Consider the following 9,037-nt stretch of genomic DNA (forward strand, 5'->3'; position numbering starts at 1 on the left):
GCGGGCTCAGGCAATCCACTCACCTCAGCCTCCCAAAGGTGCGGGATTACAGGCTGAGCCACCGAGCCTGGCGCAAATTCAGTTTTTACTACAAAGAGAGTGGCCTCTGGGAGACGTTCACAACCAGGAGGGCTAAGGGCAGCGGATTTGCAGAGTGCTCCATGGGTTAACAGACTCCTGCCTGGACAGCCTCTGACCCTGCACTCACTTCTCTGCTTCACTCGACAGTAGTTGTATGGTGTTCCTGAGAAATCAGGAGCCCTCTTTAGGGTAGATTCATCCCTGTATCTCTAGGCCCTGGTAGAGGGAACACAGGAAATATTAAACTGAACTGAAATCAAAACATCTCATTGGGCTGTTGGGAGAAAATCTCTGTAAGAAAATCAGCACACAGTAAGGCTGCTAGTGATCATTGCCTGACAGGCTTTGTCTACTAATGTGTGGAAACCTCATCACTACCCTAGGAGGTAGGCACTAATTTTATTACTCCATTGTAGTGATGAAGAATTGAGGTAGGGCTGGGATTTGAACCCAGGCAGTCTGGTTCCATGTCTGTGGTCTAAGCCACTACAATTGCAAGCACTTTTATTTCTGAGTGGTGCCAGGAGCTGTTCTCATCAAGTGATACTCTACTGCCTCCCTAGGTATGAGGAATGCTAGTGGTCACCTCGTTCCATTTCACACTGTGAATCACTAATGTGTGGGAAAGAGCTATTCTACTGAGTTCATAAGGAAAAGCCATTTTGTGCGTGTGTGTGTGTGTGTGTGTGTGTGAGTGTGTGTTCCAAGATACATTTTTATTGTTCGACTCTCCCACAGTGTAAAGACCTATTCAATTAAAACAGCAGGTAATACAAATTATACTGCAGTTTTCTAGTATGGCCTATTATGGGAAAGAACCAAAGAAAGGAGAGGAAAGAACTCCATAATATTTGAGTCTGCTGTATCTGGCCCTGTGCTTACTGCTGGAGGTATCACGGTGAAGGAAAAAGACACAGTTCCTGCCCTCATGGAGCTTATAGTCTGCTCAGTAGGTATACAATAAACATAAACAAAGCAACCAGGAATGAAGGCCCTAAGTGCCATGATGGATGTAAATACTCAGGACACCCTGGAGAGGAAACCAAGGCATTAATTCAGATAAAATGGTCATAAAAGGGCTCTTGAGGAGGTGACAGTTAGGTCAGACCTAAAGAATGCTAAAAGCAGATGGAAAGGTGTTCCAAGAAGGGAAAAATAAAGACCAAAAGTAAGGATGAACTTGATGTGACCAAGGAACCAAAGTGTGGCGGAGGTAGCCAGAAGGCTGGGAAGTGAACTGGAGTAGATCACAGACGTTGAGTCTTAAAAGTGTGGTAAATGGCTGGGCTCGGTGGCTCAGCCTGTAATCCCGCGCCTTTGGGAGGCTGGGGTGAGTGGATTGCCTGAGCCCACGGGTTCGAGACCCGCCTGGGCAGCAAGACCTCATCTCTACAATAAATCAAAAAATCAGCCGGGCATGGTAGCACGTGCCTGTAATTCCGGCTATTCGGAAGGCTGAGGCGGAAGGATCTCCGGATCCCCAAAAGGTCAAGGCTGCGGTGGCCGGGAGCGGCCACTGCACTCCAGTCTGGGCGACAGAGTGAGACTCCAACTCAAAAAAAAAAAAAAAAGTGTGGTAAATGCTCTGGATTGCATTTTAGGAACAAGGGAAGCCACATAAGGGTTTTAAGCAGAGACATAATGATGCTCCATTTTGTATCTTTCAAAGATCTCCCATATAGGGGGCAAGAATGGAATGAAGAAGAGCAAACAGGATATCCTAGTGGCTCAGATGGGGGACTATGGGGACTTGACTTAAGGCTGCAAGTAGTGACAGAGAGAAAGATGGTCTCGGGATACATTTTTGGAGGTAGAACTAATAGGACTTGCTGGTGATTTGGACATGGATGCTCAAGGAAAGGCAGGAAGCAAAGGTGATGCAAGTTTCTAACTTGAGCAAGTAAGTAGCTCATTCCATTTACTGAGATGAGGGATAATTTGGGGGAGATAACTGGATTTGGGGTCATGACTGTGAGTTCTGTTGCAGTTGTGTTTCAGAGGCTCACTAGAGTAGAAACGTCAGCAGATGGTTGGAGATAGAAGTTTAGAGTTTTAGAATTTGGTCAGGGCTACAGATATCAGTTTGGTTGATATTTAAAGCATGGAAAAAATGAGACCACCTTAAAGGTCAAGGTAGGGACTATTAAACGACAGGATAGATAATAAAAGAGACAGTGTTCTTCACATTCAGGAAATCTAATTGGAAGGAAGTTTGGAGGTGATAGCATGTGTGGGAGGAAGTCTTTAGGGGAAGCATTCAGCTGTCACCCCATATTGGGTTCACCAAATGACCCCAAAGTGACTGAGAGGGGAGATGGGATTGTGGACTGGCCAATAATGGAGTGTGAAGGTGGGCAGACCTCAGTGTGTGAATCCTTCCTTGAACATTTACTTGCTGGGTGACCTTCTGGAAGTTACCTCACCTCCCTGAGATTTAGATGCCTCCTCTGCAGGGAGCAACTATATGCTCTTCCTCCTAGAGTTGTCGTAAGGGCAAATGTGATGTTTGTAGGTGCACAGCATGGGCCCTGGCATGGAGTACATCCCACTTATTACCATTACGTGGGATGCACAGAATCAGGAAATGAGAATGATGGAGGAGATCGATACTTTTCTGCTCTGAGCAGGGCAGACCACCCTGGTGGGTCAGTTGGCCAGTTCTGGGACCTACATATTCAGAATGTCACAGGCAAACAGGAGCAGTCCAGACCCCATAGCCTGTGAGGAATGACTGACAGCATAGACCAGATAGAAGAAGGTGAGGTTGGAGAAGGTGGAGTGGGTGGGGATTTGGATTCTGTTTCTTTATTGCTGAAGGTCTGTGCCAGGGAAGAAGAATCAGGCTTGTTTCATGAGGATCCAAAGGCGAAGTAGAGAGGACAGCTCCAGTGAGACACACCTCTCCTGGATGCCAGGGAAAGTGATCTAATACAAGACACAGAAGGTCTGTTGGTATGCAGCCTTTGAATGTTAAAAAAGGGAGAAAGGCACAGATTTATATTTATATTTGCATAAAGAAATTCTGGAAGGATATACAAGAAACTAAAAAGTAGTTACCCATGGGAAGGGGATAAGGGGTATTGGGATTGCAGGCTGGGTGTGTGGGGGGGGTGGAAGTAAAACTTTTGACTATACAGTAAATCCCTACATATGAATGATTTCTATTCTGAGAGCATGTTCAAAGCCCAATTTGTTCGTAAGTTGAACAAAGTTAAGCTAGGTACCCAACTAACACAATCAGTTATATGATACCAGTGACATCACCTCTGCTTTTATGTTTGCTTCCAGACAATCTGGGCTTGAAATAAAGATACTTATACAGTATTGTACAGTAAAGTACACAAAAGCACAACGACTCATAGAGGATGCATGCATGTGACAGTGTAACACCAGATCCATAACCTAACATGATTGGATGTGTGAATGCACGTTTATGTCTTTAAAAGTTTGCACCTTGAAGGTTCATATGTAGGGGACTTATTGCATACCATTTTATGTCATTTAACTTTTGAGTCAAGCGAGCATATTATATATGCAAAATATTAAATTAAAAATATAATTGAAGTAAGCAAGTAGGCAGGAGCCTGGCAGGAAGGGAAGTCCATTTTGAGTCTGACCTCTTCAGACACGGCACAGGCTGCCTGGGGTACAGGTCCAGCCTCATGGACATGGTCCCTGTGTAGCCACACAGGGCCCTGGGTTCAGAAAGGCTTTTCTCTTGATTTCTTGATTTAATGCTCTGCTGTCACTATCTTGAAATTCTTAATCATCTTTGAACACAGGGCCCTGCATTTTCATTTAGCTGTGGATTCCACAAATTATGCCAGAGGTCCAGCTGGGGACTGGGGAGGAAAGGTAAGCCTCACCTTTGGGGGGATGTGAGGTGGGGCTAGAGAACCACTTGGCTCCCCGCTGTGAGACTGTCTCAAGCATCGGGTGGGGGTGGGGGAAGAAGTTACCCCTCCATCTTGAAATAAAATCTTGCCCAATTGATTGCCAGGATCTCTTAATACTAGGCGTTCTTACTCCAGAGCCCTACAGCTAGGATGACTACATGTTCCAGTTGGCCTGGGATGATCCTAGTCCTGTCCCTGTGCAATTATGAACAGGGATCCCATTTAGTCTGAGCATGGTCCTGGTTTGAACAAGAGATTGTGTGGCTACCCTAACCTAAGGCTCTCCTGCCAACAGCTGACTCTTTGGTCTGATGGGCTAGAGGGAACCTCATTCATCTAGGCTGCTTAAGGGTCACGGCTGTCACCTGGCTTCTGTCCACAGACCCCCCACCACACACACATACACACACACACACACACGTGCACGCGCATGCACGTGCAAGCGTGCGCACCCCCCCCCACACGTCTGGCCTAGTTCATCAGTAAGCTGCTTATTTATAATGTGGCAGAAGATAGTTTTAAGATAAGGAAATGGAACTCGGGCCTGATTGAAACAATGTGCTTATCTGTCTCAGGAGGAGAGTGGCCAGAGAAAGATTACTCGGAATAGGTTTACTTGCTTCCCGGAGACTTTTCCTTTCCCCTTATTTCCAGAATGGGTTTAATATGTGAAATGTGATTTGAGTTGGGGTCGGAGGGAGGGGGGGAAGGTGATTCACTCCAACTGAGCTGATCCACGTGTTTTTCATCGACATTTTTAAGCCAGACTTTCAAATTAGCGGTCTTAGAATGACAGGGCTGGCAAAGATTATTAGGATTCTTTGAGAGATGAATTAGTACAACTTTGTTTCACAGGAGGGAGAGCTGAGGCCCCAAGAGGGGAAAAGCCTTGCAGGATGGAGCCCTGACTCACAGGCCCCTACATCTCTTGGGTTTCATCTGGGTGCATCCCTATCCCATACTGGTAGTTTGAATGCCATACATGAGAAAACAAGTCAGAGACTCTACAAAAAAATATGCAGACTTTCTGGTAATAGCCATTCTGACTGGTGTGAGGTGATATTTCATTGTACCTGTACTCATATGCTCATTGCAGCACTATCCACAATGTAAAATCACGGGACCAACCTAAGTGCCCACAAACAATTGACTGGATAAAGAAAATGTGGTACGTATATATCAGAGAATACTACACAGTCATAAAAAAGAATGAAATCAATTACTCTGCAGCAACATGGATGGAGCTGGAGATCATTATCCTAAGTGAACTGACTCAGAAACAGAAAACCAAATATCGCATGTTCTTACTCATATGTGGTGACTATATCACAGAGATGAAAATGAGAGCCAATAAGAAGGAAGGCAGGAAGGGGGTTAGAGTTCAGAAACTATTTATGGACTACAGTGTTTACTGTCTGAGGAATAGGCCTCCTGGGACCCAATCTCTGTCACTATGTCCATGTAACGAACATGCACATGTACACCCTGAATTTAAAATAAAAAAAATATACAGGAGCGTTTTCTGGGCAATTTATCTGCCCTACACCCTTCCATGCCTCTGTAAAAACCAATCCTCCACCTGAAATGCCACTTCCTGGTTGTCCTGAAGACAGTGACTTCCTCCAGGACTGGACCCATCACTAGGTTGCCAGGGCCTGGATCAGGGTCAGGTGGAAGGAGGCAAGGATGGAGTGAGCGTGGGAGCTTGGCCAGACTCACCTGAGCAACCTACTAGACCCTTGTTATTTCACTTCTTTGGGAATGGAGGGAGAAAAAAAGGCTATCAGTAGAGGTCACAGAGTAGAACAACCCATCCTCTCCAAAGCTTAAATTTGGACCTCTAAAAACCACCCAGGATGCCATTTCCTCAAGATTAGCCATAAAAGCTGACTATGCTGGAAGAGACAGAATCATTGTCCCTATCTTTCAAGTTCCCATGTGAAAATCATCTCTTCCAGAAAGTCCTCTAACAGGAAGCTCTCCATATACTTTGTTCTCAAAGTACTTTTGTTTCTCCATTCTCAGGTCTTTATTATTACAGTGAATGTTTACTGATCACCTGCGAGGTACAATGTTCTGCACTATGCATAGGTTCTGTGCCAGGAGTCGACAATACAAAGACAGGTAAGACACTGTCACTATCTTCAAGTTCATAGTCTTGGGAGAGGCAAATTGAGGAGATGGAAACACAAACAGTACATCACTCGAATGTGGGATTAGAAAGATGTCCTGGGAGTTGAGGAAACACCCCGGGGAACAGCCCCTCAAACTAGGATTCCTAGAAGTGAGACTTGAGCTGCATCTTGAAAGGTAAGCCTGGAGCAGTTGGGGGTAGGGACTAAAGGTGAAGGGAAAAGACAGGTGTGAAGGCTTCTAGGCACCTGGGCACCTGGTATTCTGTTGCCATTTCTTATCTTAATACCCCACCACCCTACCAGCCCATTAGCTTTGTGGGGATGGCTATGACTCATTCATCTTCTTACACCCCCACAGCCCCTTTCCCTTTCTCAAAACTCATCACTTCTTTGTTAGATCGGATGGATCAACAATGGCCCTCACTCAGGGTAAAACAAAGCTTGCTGTCTTCCAGGTACAGACAACATCAGAGTGTGTTACTGATCCAGAGAAATGAAGAGAACCCCTTGCTGAAGCACAGGGCAGCTGGGTCCGGCCTCCCATCTAGCCTCAGCCATCAATTAACGCTACCTCAGGATCAACACCGAACACTAATTTTGCAGACATAAAAAGCGCTATTAGAAATTTCTTTCCAAATGTTGAGCTCATGTTGCTAATTTTGTTTTAATATTAACTATCTCATTTGGCAATTATATTTCAATAATGAAAAGGTTATCTCCACTGTAAGATAAATAATGAAGACGACTCACTGGCTTCAACTTGATCGTTCAAATTTATGTGTCATTGGAGCTGTATTCTCAATTACGACCCAACAAACTGATTAAATACCAGCCAAGCATGAACAATAGTTTGCAGCTCTAATTCCTCCTCCCCATCCTACCTCAGGAAGCTTTTAAACTCTGGAATATAAATGTGAATTTTTCCTGACACAAAAAAGGACAAAAAAAAAATGTGTGTTTTTCACTCTGTGGCTACCGTTCCTGACAATGTTCAAATCACTTGGGTCTCATTTCTCCTCCAAGATCAATATCCAAGGGGAAAGGTGCTTCTCAGTTGGGTAGAGGAATCATGGGGTCAGAGGCCTCTTCTCCTCTACTGAGCTGCTCAGTTCAATACAACCAACATCACTGAGTGCCAAGCCCTGAGCTAGGTGGAAGGCCCTAAAGATAATTCCATAGAAGAAGAAAAAGAACTATTGTTGAGCGTGTGCCTTGATCTTTGGAGTTTCCACAGTATTCTCTGTAGCTGCACACCACACAGAACACACAGTATTGAAATGCCCTTTACTGCTTGTATCCCTTCCAACATACGGTGGGTGCTTCAAGGATAGAAAATGTGTTCTATTCATCTTTGCATCCCTGTTGGGCCAGCCCAGAAGCTAGCACACAATAGACACTCAAGAAGTCTCTTCCCAGGAATATGAGCATCTGATCTGAAAGCAGGAACCATTTTGGAATCACTCATGGGCCCTCAGGAAACTTTTGTTGAATAAATGGCCATGCCTCTTCCAGGGTTCCTCTTGTATCTAGGATCAGTGGACTATTGTTTGGGTTCTCCTAGGAACTAAACTGAAAAAAAGGAGTCAGGTACAAGTTCATCTGAGAGTATAACAAACTGGGGTAAAGGAGTGGAGGTGAGGTGGGGAAGAGAAGGCAGCCAATGATGGATGTGTTTGCAGAATTATGCCATCCAGCAAGTGGAGGGAACTGGGGTATTTATACACTACAGCCCACCAATAACGGGTTGAGGTCTGCTCCCAGGGGCTGTTCATTCCTCATCACTTCTGATCTACTCCATGGGTAGGCAAAGCTGGCTTCAAAAGCTAGAGAAAACCTTGGGAGAAAAAGTAGAGCTGGAAGTCAGACCAGTTGCACTGAAATGGTCAGAGGGTAGAAGGTGATATTTAACTGGTTTGCTGAACTATATAAATCTGCAGCAGCTGCAGATGAGGAATTATGATTATATGATGACATGGAGCCCTCCCCCCACCCCTGCTCCAGAACATCCAAAGGGGCTGTGTGGGATCTGGACAGTCATATACCTGGAGGTTAGGACCAGTGGATAGCAGCGGCTCTTTATACTAACATTCTAGAATGCCATGGCTCCATGAGTCACGGGCTTTTAAAGTACAGACCATCATCAGAAGAAAATCCCTTTTTAACTGAGTAAATGAAAGAGTGAGAGGTATATGTGTGACATGAGGATAGCAGGGGGCTACCTAGATGGTTTGGCTCAATCACATTGTCTCCAGAGAATCTTAGGCATACTGATGATGAGATAACCCCCAACGATGGAGAGCCAGATGCCTCAAATCCTAACATGAAACATTAGGGAGGTCCAATCACCATGTTGGCCTTCACCAAATCATCTGATGTTTTATAAAACACCTATTTTGTGTCAGGCACCGTGTTGCACTCTCCACACACATTGATTTATATCACTTAATCTTCCCAGTAATCCCAGAAGATGTTATAAGAACATCTTACAGATGAAGAAACTGAGGTTCAGAGAGGCCCAGTAGTCAACATAAAACCAAGGTGGGAATGTGAGTCTGTTCCTCATTCCATGACCCCGTGGTGCCCTTTTGTACAGCTGTTCATCCACAGACCTTCAAAGGATGTGCCACCGGGCTCAGCTATGCAGTAAACAGCCCCAGCAAAGGATCTTTGTGCAGATTTGTGATTAAAGGCAAACAAGATAATCAGTCCCAGGACCAGGGGAGAGCAGTCCTCACTCTCACGCATTCTTCCATTCATATGGCCCTGGAAACCTTTCAACACTGCAGTGGCTGCAGCAATTACTCTGCAGAATAAAGGGTCCTGTCTGGAAAGGCAGTTATTTCAAAATAAAAGGTTTCTAACACACACACACACACACACACACACACACACACACACACACACACACACACACTCACACTCACG

The sequence above is a fragment of the Carlito syrichta genome, unplaced genomic scaffold, assembly GCF_000164805.1.
Source record: "Carlito syrichta isolate Samal-C Ts95f unplaced genomic scaffold, Tarsius_syrichta-2.0.1 Scaffold314837, whole genome shotgun sequence".
Classification (NCBI taxonomy): Eukaryota; Metazoa; Chordata; class Mammalia; order Primates; family Tarsiidae; genus Carlito; species Carlito syrichta.